At 40.5% G+C, this 15,466-nt stretch overlaps 2 long non-coding RNA genes across 2 annotated transcripts; both read right to left on the reverse strand.

The window, feature by feature from the left end:
* Window positions 1-1,879: 1,879 nt before the first annotated feature.
* On the reverse strand, window positions 1,880-3,087 carry LOC132979621 (uncharacterized). Its single transcript, XR_009674075.1, has 2 exons — window positions 2,146-3,087; window positions 1,880-2,051 (listed from the first exon to the last, which is right to left on the reverse strand). It is a non-coding gene; the product is annotated as an uncharacterized LOC132979621 (long non-coding RNA).
* Window positions 3,088-11,489: 8,402 nt separating this feature from the next.
* Window positions 11,490-14,555, reverse strand: LOC132979622 (uncharacterized). The gene is made up of 3 exons (XR_009674076.1): window positions 14,285-14,555; window positions 12,138-14,110; window positions 11,490-11,958 (listed from the first exon to the last, which is right to left on the reverse strand). It is a non-coding gene; the product is annotated as an uncharacterized LOC132979622 (long non-coding RNA).
* Window positions 14,556-15,466: the final 911 nt, after the last annotated feature.

Raw genomic sequence — 15,466 nt, forward strand, 5'->3', positions numbered from 1 at the left:
GAGGTCTAGGTCTGATCTATCAGGATATGTCACTTTTAAAGGGTTGTAACAAAAACACCATCGCAGGAGAGGATTCTGAAAAAGATGCAGATGAAAACAACCCAGCACCAACCACCATACCACATTTAACATCTAGAGTATCATCTTGAAGGGGTCATTAACGGACAAACCATGCTGATTTTTTTAATGGATTTCACATACCAAAATCCTTTGGGGTTTCATACACATTCATTGGTTTTAAAGTTGTTAGGACAAGATGAAAACGTCCTTCCTCAACATCACTTCATTAGGCTGTATTTAATATAATTGAAGGGTGCTGTGAATTCTGATGACATCACCGGGGGCCATATTCAAACTCATTAACTCTTAAGACCAGTTTAAAGGCTTTATATGTGATTTTTCACACTTAAATGTATCAGAAATCAAGTATGTCCGTTGTATATAACTCTCTGAGTCATGACTGTTTCCAATGAGTGAGGACCTCCTGTCCCACTGGCTTTGTTGATATAGAAGCAATGTTTATCTAGCCGGCCCGGCCACCCCCTTCTTTAGGCCGCCCCCTTTCACTAATCTAAATAATGCTATCAGCTTGGCACTCATTATGCAGAAATCACATGAGGCTAAGTTTCGCAATGCTTTTGTTGTTGCTGTCATCATGTGATAAATACTTTACATTCTCTACAATACAGATGCATGAAAACAATGTTTTGGCTGGGGAGATCAAACTTACTGTTTCTAAGGATAATTGAATTCATGTGTGCTGTTATTTCTTTCAGATTTGAAAAGGGTCCTGCAGGTCACGATTGTGTCGAGGAGGCTCTGTTCAGGAGCAGGGATGCCCCTGAACAGGGAACAGCGTCCAGACGACCCTCGGAAGCTTGGACCATTGGCACCCATTCCCCATTCCCCATTCCCCCCCCCCCCCCCACTGCAGAACTTGCTGAGAAACAACTCAGACGAGGTCTTGGTATGTAATTCATAAAAATGTGAATTAACTGAAGAGTATTAGATGTGAATATTTGAATTAAATTTATAATAATTTACTTACAATTTGATATTTTTGGTCCCCATTTGCAGATCCAGCACAGCCAGACAACAAGAGCTGCTGTGAAAGCACAACCTCCTTTTGTACGAACATTCATCTGCAGTTTCTGGCTACAAGTACAGCTGCTGTAATATAGGAGGACCGCATGCTGTGGTAAAACCAGCAATTTGCTCCCCGCATCAAAACAAAAGTGCCTTTTGCTACAACCCTCGAACCAATCACTTCAAACGCACCTTTTTTTTTTAATGCACTATGACTTTATGGACTTTGTCAAACAAATATCCATTTTGCACCAATGGTGCTGTTTTATCACAGGCTGCTTCAATAATATCAGCATGGTCTATTTTTTTATTTTCAAGATGTACGAACACATTTAGCATTTTTTGTCTAAATGTTCAGAGCATTATTTCAATAAATAAATACTTATCAACAGCTTTTTAATTGTTTTTTTCTGTAAATTGGTTGGCTTATTTAGTCTGTATCTGTAAATGATGATCTTTTATTTTTAGAAGACTGCTTCAAATGTTTTTAATCTTTGTCCCCCCAAATATTGAACTCAATTACAGTATGATAGTCACATGCTGTAATGACTATACTTGTCTGTGTAGACATGTCAAAAATATGCATACATGCTTCTGCTTTGTAAATATTAACAGCTCACTGTCATGTAATTATAAGCAAGAACACTGTGGCTTACTTCTGTGTTTTCACTAGCTAATGCATAGAAGAGGAAACCTTTTACTTCCTACTAGAAAATGTGTATGTGGTTTTCACAGATCATGATGAGGATGTTACGGTTTGTATCCAGACCCAAAAGCAGACACGGCAGCAAAGTTGAAGGGTTTGAGGTTTTATTGCAGGGTTTGGGAAAGGTGGATGGCTGACTGGCTGGCTGGTAATGACGGCGTGGAGGAGACTATGGAGTAGCTGGTTCTGTAGGCAGGCGGGTGATTGGTTGAGTTGTCTGAGAGGAGAGCAGACTGGAGGAGAAGACACTGGTGAGAATCTGGACAACAGGGGAGAAAAATCAGTTAGGATCCACTAGTAAAACACTAGGAACAAAACTCTAACAAATGTTAGGAGCAGCCGATAGTATCTACCACTTCAGTAGACTCAATAATCTGGCAATGAGTCGAGTTGAGCCCAGGGCTTTTAGCTTGAGACAGATGAGCAGATGAGCTGCAGGTGTGAGTAGTCACCCGGTGTTGATTGCAGCCACACCCTCCAGAGACACACACACAGACAGACAGAGGGGGAGGGGACACAAAGGATACACAGAAACAGGATCACAGCCAGAGCCGTAACAGAGGATATGCAAATACAATTGATCAGACCTTTTACATCAATAAATTAGATTTATTTAAAAAAATGCAACATTAAATAATTCTAACGGAATACAAAGCACTTCAAACAAACAAGTTGATGTTGGCATTTGATGCCCAAATTGTGCATGTAGCCAAATGTAAAAGAAGTTTTGCTAGTGGCCAGGAATATATCCAGTATACTGAGCATAGGGATCAGGCCACCCCTAATCCTCCACACACAGCAGCTGGGAATTACCAACCGGTTTCCAATATATAAAGCTTCAGTATGTAGCAAAGCGGTACTCCCGGTTGTCTTGCGCTGGCTCCCTTGCCCTGCCAAGTTGAGTGATGTGGACCCGCAAAACACCTGCATCAAGGCAGTAAAGGGCGAGTGATGCCAAACAGCTGAAGCAATGGCCTCGGACACTCGACCGGCCCCGCGACCGGCCCCTCTTCAGGAGCCATACCGACATCCGACTGTAAAGAAATGACAAACATTCAGAGGGATTCAAGTGAGAACACTTATTCATTGCTGTTTCTAGCATTTTACAATCACCGAAATTATTCTAATGGTAAAAGATGGCTAACTAGCAGTAGCAGTGCAAACTGCAAGCTACAAATTACTTTCGCCTACTCCGGAGTAGAAAATAAAATAGCTCCTAACACAGGTGAATATCTTCGGGATATAAAAAATAACGCTTAAACAATGACATTACTAAAAACGTCTTACTTACCTCGTCACTTCACATTTTTCCATAAGAAAGCTTTTACAAGGGAAATGTTATCCACCGCTGGAGCTTGACTACTTACGAACGCGAGTTGAGCGGGGGGGACTCGGAGGTGTGTTGCTGGAGTAGAGACGGAGGCTACAGCATGGAGGAGGCGTGGCCAAACAGCCATCTGGTTTGATTTCATGCTGGTGCTCAAGGGCGACATCTACTGGATCAAAAAATCACATATAAAGACTTTAAAGAAAATGATTGTACAGAACTGGAGTTCAGTCAGGACCACTTTGTCAAGACAAAAATACTTTATTATTTGTGCAATTATTTATATTCAGCGGTTGTTCTGGATCTCCCTGCCCGTCCACCTGACAACAGCATGACATTGATTAAGTCAGAACAGAATAAAAGGAGGAGCTGGGGTGGAGGAGGTTTGTGAATGTAGCTTGCAGAGGGAGCAGCAAAGAGTAGGCAGTCTAGAGCAGTTATAATAAAGCGTCATAAGTACTGTTTGGCCAATAGGATGCTTTGAAGCAAATCAGCTGATGAAGTTTGCTTGAGATCAGCTGTTACCAAAATCTCTGGCATAAAAGAAGAGCGTGACTCTGTGGCCTGCCTGAACTAATGCTACGCTATATTTTTGTGATATCTCCAATACAGAAAACCACAACAATTAGCTAGCTGGCTTTAGCATTATTTCATATTTCTTTGTACTTTGATACACATAACCACACCCAAATACATATTTAACTCTGAGAAACATTTATTAGCTAGTTCTAATTGACTTCACAGAGGGATTAGCTTGCTACTGGGCTAGTTACATTAGCTACCTAACTTTCAAGCATTATCTACTTTGTGATTCATTTTGAGTAGTTATTTGATGGCACTTTGAAAATATGCAGATTATCTTAATATAACATCGAGTAAGGTCTCGACCTGCTCTTTTGTAAAGTGTCTTGAGATGACACTTGTTATGATTTGGTGCTATACAAAATGTGTAGTTAGTAGCTGAGTATTTAATTCCCTCAGTGTCTCATCAGCAGCTGTAACCACAGAGACTCTGATCAAACAGGAATCATCACAATCCATCTGACATGAAGCTGTGGTTTGAATCCCACTTCCCTCCTCTTTGAAGAGTAGTCAGATATCTGTGTTCAGGTTTTTGTACAGCCTCTTCTACACTTTGTATCACTGTGTTTCTAAAGCACAGTAGTAGAGAGCTGTGTCTTCAGGGGTTAGCTTTCTAATGGTCAGTTCAGTTGAGCTGCGTGATGTTTGAGATTCATATCGTTTATCTGGAATATATTCCCGATTGCTATTATCTCTGGCTCCTTTCCAGAGTATAAACTGAGGTGCCTGGAGGTCAGAATGATGTCTGTACCAGTAGAGGTAAACATACTGGTTTGTTGTCTCATAGTTACATCTGAGTGTGACAGATTCTCCTTCTGTTCCACTGACTTCATCGACTGTAGGAGAGATTTTGTCTCCAGCTGCTGGTCCTGTAAAAAGTGTAGAAATGGACAACATGAGACTAAACATTGTTAGTGAGGCTGAAGGGAAGACAGTGAATAGTGTCAACTCTACAGTTATAGTCAGAACAGACACATGTCAACAGTTCAGAGATTCCTGCTCTGAACTCCAGTTTACTTATTTAATAAATAGAATCATTAAAATGTGTTGTTCTTTTTATCTCACCAAAGAAAAGAGCAGCCAGAATAATCCACAGCCAAAGTTCCATCTCTACAACAAGGTTTAAACCAACAGGAGGAACTCTCTGATGTTCAACATTCAGACTGACGTTTGTTCTCTTCTCAGCAGAAGTTATTATTCAAAGACAGGTTGAGCTCAGTATCTGGGTTTTGTACCACCTACTAGATAATGTCGCCCTCTAGTGGAGGTTGATGCTGTCTAGTTGAGGTAAACATGTCAGGAGAGCAATGTGGGAGAAGTCTTCCAGCTGTTTGTAAAGACTGTGAATGTTTGGAACAGCAGAACTTCATGTTATAAAGTGGTTGAATCTATGACTGGATTTTAATAGAATCTAAAACTGGATCAATTCTTATCAGAAACTGGATCAAGTTATTTAAGATGACCTCATTTTCTACATCATGTCTTTAGTTTTAGTCACTGTTCAGATGATGGTCTGTATCATTAAATACCATTGAAGTTTATCAGTGTGTGACTCCCTCTAGTGGATGTTGTGGAGTATTGTGTTGTCTTCTCTCCAGAGGTTTTTGTACAGAGTTGTGGTGTTTCCTGTCACTGTGGGCTTCACAGCACAGTAGTACACAGCAGAGTCAGTCAGTGCAGCAGAGGAGATCTGTAGATCCAGATGGTTCTTTCCAGACACCTTAGTCGAGAACTCTGAGTCTGATTTGAGAGAGTCTGCTGGTCTTGAAGAATTACGCCCAGAGATATACAGAATAAACTCTGGTGGTTTTCCTGCATGTTGACGATACCAGAAGAAATGATCAAGACTAGAAACAGTCTTGGAGTATCTGTAGGACAGAGTTATAGTGCTGTCTTCTGAACCGAACACTTCATTCTTGACTGGAGTGAGATCATCACAGATAACACCTGAAGGAACAATAACACGTACTGTCTTTAATGTGATTTCCAGTAGGAACAAAGAAGTGCTTCTGATTCAAAATCATCTTTTTTAATGAATAAAGCTCTGATATTCTTAATGACCTACCTGTTAATGTGAGCAGAAACAAAGTCACAAACTGACTCAAATATACTGAAAGCATCTTTAAACATAAAGAGTCTCCTCTTGTATAAACCACATTTGTGAAAGTTTGTCTTTTTGGTCGTTGAGTCACAGTTTGACTCCTCCCTTTAACCCCTCCCTCCACTCAACTCTACAATCATCTTTGTTTGTCTCTTATGTAGGACTGTACTGTAGTGAGGAATCAAACCACGCTGCAACAGATCAAAAGATTTCCATTTGGAGAGACAGGACTCAAATTCAGAATTGATTCTAAAGTCAAAAATGCATATTCCCAGAAAGAGAGAGAGAAAAGTGACTGAATATATGTACTAATTTAGTTGATATGCTGTAAATTTGCATGGTTCATGTATCTGCTGCACATTTGCTGTTTATGCATTTGTCATGTCTCTCTGTTGCACAGTTTTAGATATGTTTTTAACATGTATATGTTACAGGTCTCAAAACGAGATCCCATAAGCAGATGAGAATTTCTGTATAAACAGAAGAAAAGAATGAGACAGGCAACTGTGCTTCGATTCAGTTCAGCTTCACTCGGTAGAATGAGGAAGAAACGAGAGTCCCGTAACAAAGACAGTCCATGCATGGGAGAAGCCCAGCGCCACACTGCCTCCTGCTGGAGACACTGAAGTGTACTGTTATCTGGCTATTATAGCACATATTAGTGATGATCTTTCCTGGCAATATTATTCCAAAATAAAAACATAGACACATTACATGACAACATATACTTTCTGATACGTGTGACAGCGTCTGGTGTTGGCTTCTTTTTCAGACCTGCACAATGAAAGCGATACTACCTACAGATGCATCAAACTCATTCTTGTTTACACAGACTAATGAAGGCAACATTCAACAAATAATTAATCTAATACCTCTCAGGCTAAAGATATGTTTGGATTAGATACTGAATTCATAAATAAGCATTCTCCACTTGTAAAGCCCCTAACACACATCACAGGTGACGGTAAAGTTTTGGGAGCAGTATTTCTAGACCTGAAAGAGGCCTTTGATACTGTAAACCATGACTTGATTTATAATACTCAAAAAAATCTACATTTCTGTAATCAAGCTCTCAGGTGATTTAAGTCATGTCTGGAATTTTGAAAGCAATGAGTTAAAATCAATAGTTCAATATCATCCCCTCAACACTGTAATGTTGGCGTACCACAAGGCTCCATTCTGGGGCCGCTGCTCTTTTGCCTATACATTAACCAACTACCAGACAGCTGTGAAGATGTTTGTTGCCAGTTGTATGTCGACGATGCAATCATCCATGTGTCATCAAAGACCCCATGACAGGCTGCTGAGTTGTTAAATAAGCAATTGGTCAGTGTGTCATAACAGCTAAAAAGTGACGTCTTAACTCTAAACTATGCTCCTCCTTGAAATGTAAGAAAAGCTCAAGTTTTGATATTTCAATCAGACTATGAACAGTATGTTTGAACAGTGACTCCCTCTAGTGGATGTTTTTGAGTATTGTGTTGTCTTCTCTCCAGAGGTTTTTGTACAGAGTTGTGGTGTTTCCTGTCACTGTGGGCCTCAGAGCACAGTAGTACACAGCAGAGTCAGTCAGCTGAAGCTTCTGGATCTTCAGGGGAACAGATATCCCGTTGATTGCAGCTTTAAATCTGTCTTCCGAGATCCCAGGAGCATTTTCTGCTTTGTTTGAGTAGCATTTCAACATGTATTTTGTAAAGTCCCCTGCTTCTTGTCTGTACCAGAACAAAGAGGGGGTTGTGTCAGTGGTCTCAAATGTACAATCAAGTGTGACTGTGTCTCCTTCAGAAGCAAATACATCTTCTGTTGGCTGGATCACTCTGTCTTCTCCTTTACACTCTGAGAAAAATAGAACATGAGGAGGGAGAGATTAATTGTTGCCAAAAATACTTACTATGTTAAAAAAGTTATGTAGCTAGAGAATCAGAAACACAAACATGTACAGAGTAATCAGAATATGTTCTTTGTCTCTCACCTAATAAAAGAGCAGCCAGAATAATCCACAGCCAAAGTTCCATCTCTACAACAAGGTTTAAACCAACAGGAGGAACTCTCTGATGTTCAACATTCAGAGTGAGAAAAGTTCTCTTCCTTGCAGCAGTTTGTATTGATAGAAAGGTTGAACTCAGTGCAGAGGTGATGAACCTCCTACCTGATAATGTCGCCCTCAAGTGGAGTAAAAACATTAAATAGATCAGATCAGTTCTTCTGCAGTGAGCCTGCTGGTTCTGTATGCTTACATAATGCATCAACCTACAACTATGATGCAAATGTGCAGAAGTGTGTCCCAGACCCACCGTCCATCCTTCACCTCTGGGAGAGACTTCCAAGTTTCCAAGCAGTCTTCTTTCCTCTGCCAGCACATACAGAAACAGTACCATTAAATCTATGTGTCATCCTGTCGCTCCTGGTTGAGGTCCGTTGTGGATCCGGAGAAGGTCTTCTTCCAGGGATGCATAGCCACTATTACAGGTTGGTTGGTTGATCTGAGTGGACTCTATAAAGATTCATCTGTTAATACATGACAGGGGACACAAATGTTCCAGTTGATGCTGTGGGGTGGCTTGGATTGCTTGGATGTAGAGGTCTAGATCTGATCTATCAGGATATGTCACTTTTAAAGAGTTGTGACAAAAACACCATCGCAGGAGAGGATTCTGAAAAAGATGCAGATGAAATCAACCCAGCACCAACCACCATACCACATTTAACATCTAGAGTATCATCTTGAAGGGGTCATTAACCAGAGAGAAGCAGCACACCCAAACAGAGCAGGCATCAATGACAATAGCATGACTTTGATTAAGTCAGAACAGAATAAAAGGAGGAGCTGGGGTGGAGGAGGTTTGTAAATGTAGCTTGCAGAGGGAGCAGCAAAGAGTAGGCAGTCTAGAGCAGTTATAATAAGGCGGCATAAGTACTGTTTGGCCAATAGGATGCTTTGAAGCAAATCAGCTGATGAGGTTTGCTTGAGATCAGCTGTTACCAAAATCTCTGGCATAAAAGAAGAGCGTGACTCTGTGGCCTGCCTGAACTAATGCTACGCTATATTTTTGTGATATCTCCAATACAGAAAACCACAACAATTAGCTAGGTGGCTTTAGCATTATTTCATATTTCTTTGTACTTTGATACACATAACCACACCCAAATACATATTTAACTCTGAGAAACATTTATTAGCTAGTTCTAATTGACTTCACAGAGGGATTAGCTTGCTACTGGGCTAGTTACATTAGCTACCTAACTTTCAAGCATTATCTACTTTGTGATTCATTTTGAGTAGTTATTTGATGGCACTTTGAAAATATGCAGATTATCTTAATATAACATCGAGTAAGGTCTCGACCTGCTCTTTTGTAAAGTGTCTTGAGATGACACTTGTTATCAATCAATCAATCAATTTTTATTTGTATAACGTCAACTCATAACAAGTGTTATCTCGAGACACTTTACAAGAAGCAGGTAAAAGACCTTACTCATTGTCATGTTACATAAAGCAGGTAAAAGACCTTACTCATTGTTATGTTACATAAAGCAGGTAAAAGACCTTACTCATTGTTATGTTACATAAAGCAGGTAAAAGACCTTACTCATTGTTATGTTACATAAAGCAGGTAAAAGACCTTACTCATTGTTATGTTACATAAAGCAGGTAAAAGACCTTACTCATTGTTATGTTACAAAAAGCAGGTAAAAGACCTTACTTATTGTTATGTTACAAAAAGCAGGTAAAAGACCTTACTTATTGTTATGTTACATAAAGCAGGTAAAAGACCTTACTCATTGTTATGTTACATAAAGCAGGTAAAAGACCTTACTCATTGTTATGTTACAAAAAGCAGGTAAAAGACCTTACTCATTGTTATGTTACAAAAAGCAGGTAAAAGATCTTACTCATTGTTATGTTACAAAGATCCGGCCTATCCATCATGAGCACTTTAGCAAAGCAGCAAAAGTTACAGTGGTAAGAAAAAACTGTCTTACTGTGCCGGGCTTGGAAAGGGATAGGGGGAGAGATGGGATAAGATGCAGGAAGAGGGATAGAGATCAAGGGGGTGGGGGGAGGTAGACCGTCCATCAGCAATCCGGTGGGGAGGGGAGGGGGTGTGTGTGTGTGTGGGGGGGGGGTGGGTTGTTCTGGCAGGCCGCCAACCCACGATCCGGTGGGGAGGGGGTAGTGGTGGGGTGGGGGTTGTTCTGGCAGGCCGCCAACCCACGATCCGGTGGGGAGGGGGTAGTGGTGGGGTGGGGGTTGTTCTGGCAGGCCGTCAACCGACGATCTCGAGGAGCCTAAGAGAGCTCAAGAGCTCCCAGGAAAGTAGGTGGTTAGTGGCTGAGATTTATAGATAGATACATGCAGTAATATGATGTACTGTATATGCAGAGAGAGAGAGAGAGAGAGAGAGAGAGAGAGAGAGGAGCTCAGGGTGCCAGTTCCCCCGGTAGTCTAAGCCTATAGCAGCATAACTAAGAGCTGGTCTACACCAGCACCAGCCCTAACTATAAGATTTATCAAAAAGTAAAGTTTTAAGTCTATTCTTAAAAATACAGACTGTGTCTGCCTCCCGGACCCCGGCTGTAAGGCGGTTCCAGAGGAGAGGAGCCCGATAACTGAAGGCTTTACCCCCCATAGTACACTTGGAGACTGTAGGTACCACTAGTAGGCCCGATAACTGAAGGCTTTACCCCCCATAGTACACTTGGAGACTGTAGGTACCACCAGCAGGCCCGATAACTGAAGGCTTTACCCCCCATAGTACACTTGGAGACTGTAGGTACCACCAGCAGGCCTGCACTCCGGGACCGCAACGCTCTCGAGGGACAGTACGGCACTAGTAGCTCCTTCAGGTAAGATGGTGCCTGGCCATTTAGAGCTTTGTAGGTGAGAAGAAGGATCTTGAATTCTATTCGAGACTGTATAGGGAGCGAGTGCAGAGAAGCCAGGACAGGAGTAATGTGGTCCCATTTCCTGGTTCTGGTCAGTACACCAGCTGCAGCATTCTGGACTAGTTGAAGAGTCTTTAGAGATTTGCCAGAGCACCCTGACAAAAGAGAGTTACAATAATCCAGTCTGGAGGTAACAAATGCATGAACTAGTTTTTCTGCATCACTTTGCGACAGGATATTCCTGATCTTGGATATATTACGAAGGTGAAAGTAGGCTGTTCTTGAAACTTGACTGATGTGAGAGCTAAAAGACATATCTTGATCAAAAAGAACTCCTTGATTCCTAACAGTGGTGCTAGATGCCAGGCTGATGTCATTAAGGACAGTCACATCACTAGAAAAAGTCTCTCTGAGGTTCTTAGGGCCTAGCACAATAACTTCAGTCTTGTCTGAGTTAAGTAGCAAAACATTTCTGGTCATCCAGGTCCTAACGTCCTTAAGGCACGTTTCTAGCTGACATAACTGACTGGTGCCATCGGGCTTCATTGATACATAAAGCTGAGTATCATCTGCATATCAATGAAACTGTATGGAGTGTTTCCTCATAATATTTCCCAGAGGAATGTAAAAAGAATTGGTCCAAGCACTGAACCTTGTGGGACTCCATGGCAAACATTAGTGTGCATAGAGGACTTATCATTAACATGTACAAACTGAGATCGGTCTGATAAGTTGTTGTTGTTATGATTTGGTGCTATACAAAATGTGTAGTTAGTAGTTGAGTATTTAATTCCCTCAGTGTCTCATCAGCAGCTGTAACCACAGAGACTCTGATCAAACAGGAATCATCACAATCCATCTGACATGAAGCTGTGGTTTGAATCCCACTTCCCTCCTCTTTGAAGAGTAGTCAGATATCTGTGTTCAGGTTTTTGTACAGCCTCTTCTACACTTTGTATCACTGTGTTTCTAAAGCACAGTAGTAGAGAGCTGTGTCTTCAGGGGTTAGCTTTCTAATGGTCAGTTCAGTTGAGCTGTGTGATGTTTGAGATTCATATCGTTTATCTGGAATGTATTTGTTATTGCTCCTTCTTTTTGCTCCTTTCCAGAGTATAAACTGAGGTGCCTGGAGGTCAGAATGATGTCTGTACCAGTAGAGATCAACATAATCTGATGTTGTCTCATAGTTACATCTGAGTGTGACAGATTCTCCTTCTGTTCCACTGACTTCATCGACTGTAGGAGAGATTTTGTCTCCAGCTGTTAGTCCTGTAAAACGTAGAGAAAATGAAGCCATTAGATTAAATATTGTTCAAGAGACTGAGAAGATGAGACAGTGGAAAATATCAGTTGTTCAGTCTTACTGCAAGAACAAAATAATTCAAATGTTCATAGATTTCTGCTCAGAACTTAAAAGCACTGAAGACAAGTTGTGCTTTATATCTTACCAAAGAAAAGAGCAGCCAGAATAATCCAAAGCCAAATTTCCATTTCTAAAACCAGGTTTAAACCAACAGGAGGAACTCTCTGATGTTCAATGTTCACTGTGTTGAAGTGTTCTCTTTACAGCAGCAGCTGGTATTAATATAATGTTTGAACACAGTAGTTCATTACCTGCTCAATAATGTCTCCCCCTGGAGGAATTGTAAAAATGTAGTGCAGAAATTCTAGAAGTGACATCCTGGAACGCGTCTCTGAACTGCATACTGGAACACATTTAAAATGTTCTGAACCTGATGCACATGTTAATGAATTTATATATAATCCATTCTTACTATTATTACACAAATGAAAATAGATCAAATCATTTTTAAAATATCAAAGTCAACACATAAAGAAGAAATGAGGACACAGGGTTGAACCATGTGGTACACAGTAATCAATCATGTGTTTCTAGATGTTTACAGGGATCATTTATTCAGAAATTTGATACCAAACTATCGATGAATTGCCCTAAAGAATTAATATGAAAAAGCAACATATCAGACATACTGTTCAGATATTTTATATTTATGTCAAGAATTGTTTGGATATTCTGAAATACTTTAATCCTGGGGCCTGTTTCAGTAAGCAGGTTTTTAACAAACACTGAGTCAGTTAACCATGACATGAGGGAAACTGGGTTTTCCTCATTCTTTCATTCAGTCCGTATCACGTGCGTATTAGTGAAGATTCACCGTTTTGTCTGAATAAAAATCCAGGTTGTTTTAATGTGATATGTTAGGAAGGCTATAGCGTATAAAAAGAACATTTGATAATGCACTTTCAAATGAATTAGGCTAAGTTTACTTTGTCAAATATGATTAAAATAAGGTTGGCTACCACCATGAGCCTAGTTTGTTCTTATAGCCTATTTCACTTTGAGCTATTTTAAAGTCGCTTTTCTCCTGATTAATTGCATCTTTATGTCACTAAATGTTAGTTTAAACACCATTACACCGGTTTTTACCTGCAGAACTATTATTCTGATTAAATATTAGATGAATAGACTTCATTACATGCTGATGCGAGCAGCAGTTTTCTCCTTCACCACTTCTTTCTCTCCTGTGCTGCTGCAGCAGTGTTACTTTTTCTTTCTTTCTTAAAACCTGTTTATATTTGTAGTGTGTCTGCATGAAGATGTAGTAGGTTATATTTCCAGATGGTTAAAGTAAGAGGATCTCTTTTTTCTCACCTGTTGCCATGGCTCCATTAATGTTGGCTTTTCATAGTAGTGGTGCACGCGCTGAACACCGAGTGAACCTACTCAGAGTTGATTTAACTCAAATCAGCTGATCTGGAACCCAAAACTCAGAGTTTCCCACCTGAGGGTAAATCAACTCAGAGCTCAGAGTTAGAGTTTGTTGAACCTTCTTTCTGAAACGGGCCCTTGGTCTCAGTGGGCGGGGCCAGAGGAACACCTTATTTAGAACTTGAACTTGTTTTTAACTGGAGGCCATTGTGAGTTCTCCCACATTTACAGAGGTGAGGTGCTGTAAAGGAAGAACTAGTATGAGTTGGTGCTGAGTTGTTTCGGTCTGATGCTCCCTCTAGTGGATGTTGTGGAGTATTGTGTTGTCTTCTCTCCAGAGGTTTTTGTACAGAGTTGTGGTGTTTCCTGTCACTGTGGGCCTCAGAGCACAGTAGTACACAGCAGAGTCAGTCAGTGCAGCAGAGGAGATCTGTAGATCCACACGATCCTTTTTTTCAGAGAGTCGTGTCAAAAACCTTTTCTCTGATTTCAGAGGTTCTGCTGTTTTTGTGATGTTCAACCCTGAGATGAACATGATGAACTGTGGTTGTTTTCCTGGATATTGTTGATACCAGAAGAAATAATCATTGCCATCAGCTTGTTTGTAGTAACTGTATGACAGAGTGACGGTGCTGTCTTCTAAACTGTGTTCTTCATTCTTAACTGGAGTGAGTTCTTCACAGCTGACACCTAAAAAGGAGGGAGGCAAAGAAATTATTCAAAGTCACATGTCATTTAATCTTTTAATAAACAAACATAAATCTACATCTAACATATTTAATGTTATAATGACAGCTGTTGTCCAAACTGAAATACTCTTTATTTTCAAAATCACAACACACTGTCCATTTATTACATACATACCTATGAGAGCTGAGAAGAACAAAATAACAGTGAGTTGTTCCATGTTTGTAGAGGTGAGATGCTGTAACTGAATGTTCAGTATGATTCAGTTTTGTGAGTAGAGTTTGGTCTGATGTTCACAGCTGGAATCAAACAGTTCTCTGTCATCAAACACCTCTGCAGTCATTGGGAGGAGACTCATCTGTTGAACTAGTTTCATTTCTGAATTGAGAAACATCAAGCCTTCATCATGACATACCATAGAAGTTTATCAGTGTGTGACTCCCTCTAGTGGATGTTGTGGAGTATTGTGTTGTCTTCTCTCCAGAGGTTTTTGTACAGAGTTGTGGTGTTTCCTGTCACTGTGGGCTTCAGAGCACAGTAGTACACAGCAGAGTCAGTCAGCTGAAGCTTCTGGATCTTCAGAGGAACTGATGTCCCGTTGATTGCAGCATTAAATCTGTCTGTCCTGAACTCAGAAGCCTTTTCTGTTCTGTCTGAGTAAGATTTCAACATGTATCTCGGAAAATCATTACATCTTTGTCGATACCAGAACAGAGTGGGGCTTGTTCTAGTGGTCTCAAATGTACAATCAAGTGTGACTGTGTCTCCTTCAGAAGCAAAGACATCTTCTGTTGGCTGGATCACTCTTTCTTCTCCTTTACACTCTGAGAAGAGAACAGAAAGAGGAAGAGATGAATTGTTTAATGATTCTATAAATGAATATTTAGGATTCTACTTGCCTGAGAATCAGAAACACAAACATGTACAGAGTAATCAGAATATGTTCTTTGTCTCTCACCTAATAAAAGAGCAGCCAGAATAATCCACAGCCAAAGTCTCATCTCTACAACAAGGTTTAAACCAACAGGAGGAACTCTCTGATGTTCAACATTCAGACTGACGTTTGTTCTCTTCTCAGCAGAAGTTATTATTCAAAGACAGGTTGAGCTCAGTGTCTGGGTTTTGTACCACCTACTAGATAATGTCGCCCTCTAGTGGAGGTTGATGCTGTCTAGTTGAGGTAAACATGTCAGGAGAGCAATGTGGGAGAAGTCTTCCAGCTGTTTGTAAAGACTGTGAATGTTTGGAACAGCAGAACTTCATGTTATAAAGTGGTTGAATCTATGACTGGATTTTAATAGAATCTAAAACTGGATCAATTCTTATCAGAAACTGGATCAAGTTATTTAAGATGACCTC

The sequence above is a fragment of the Labrus mixtus genome, chromosome 8 (genome assembly GCF_963584025.1).
Source record: "Labrus mixtus chromosome 8, fLabMix1.1, whole genome shotgun sequence".
Classification (NCBI taxonomy): Eukaryota; Metazoa; Chordata; class Actinopteri; order Labriformes; family Labridae; genus Labrus; species Labrus mixtus.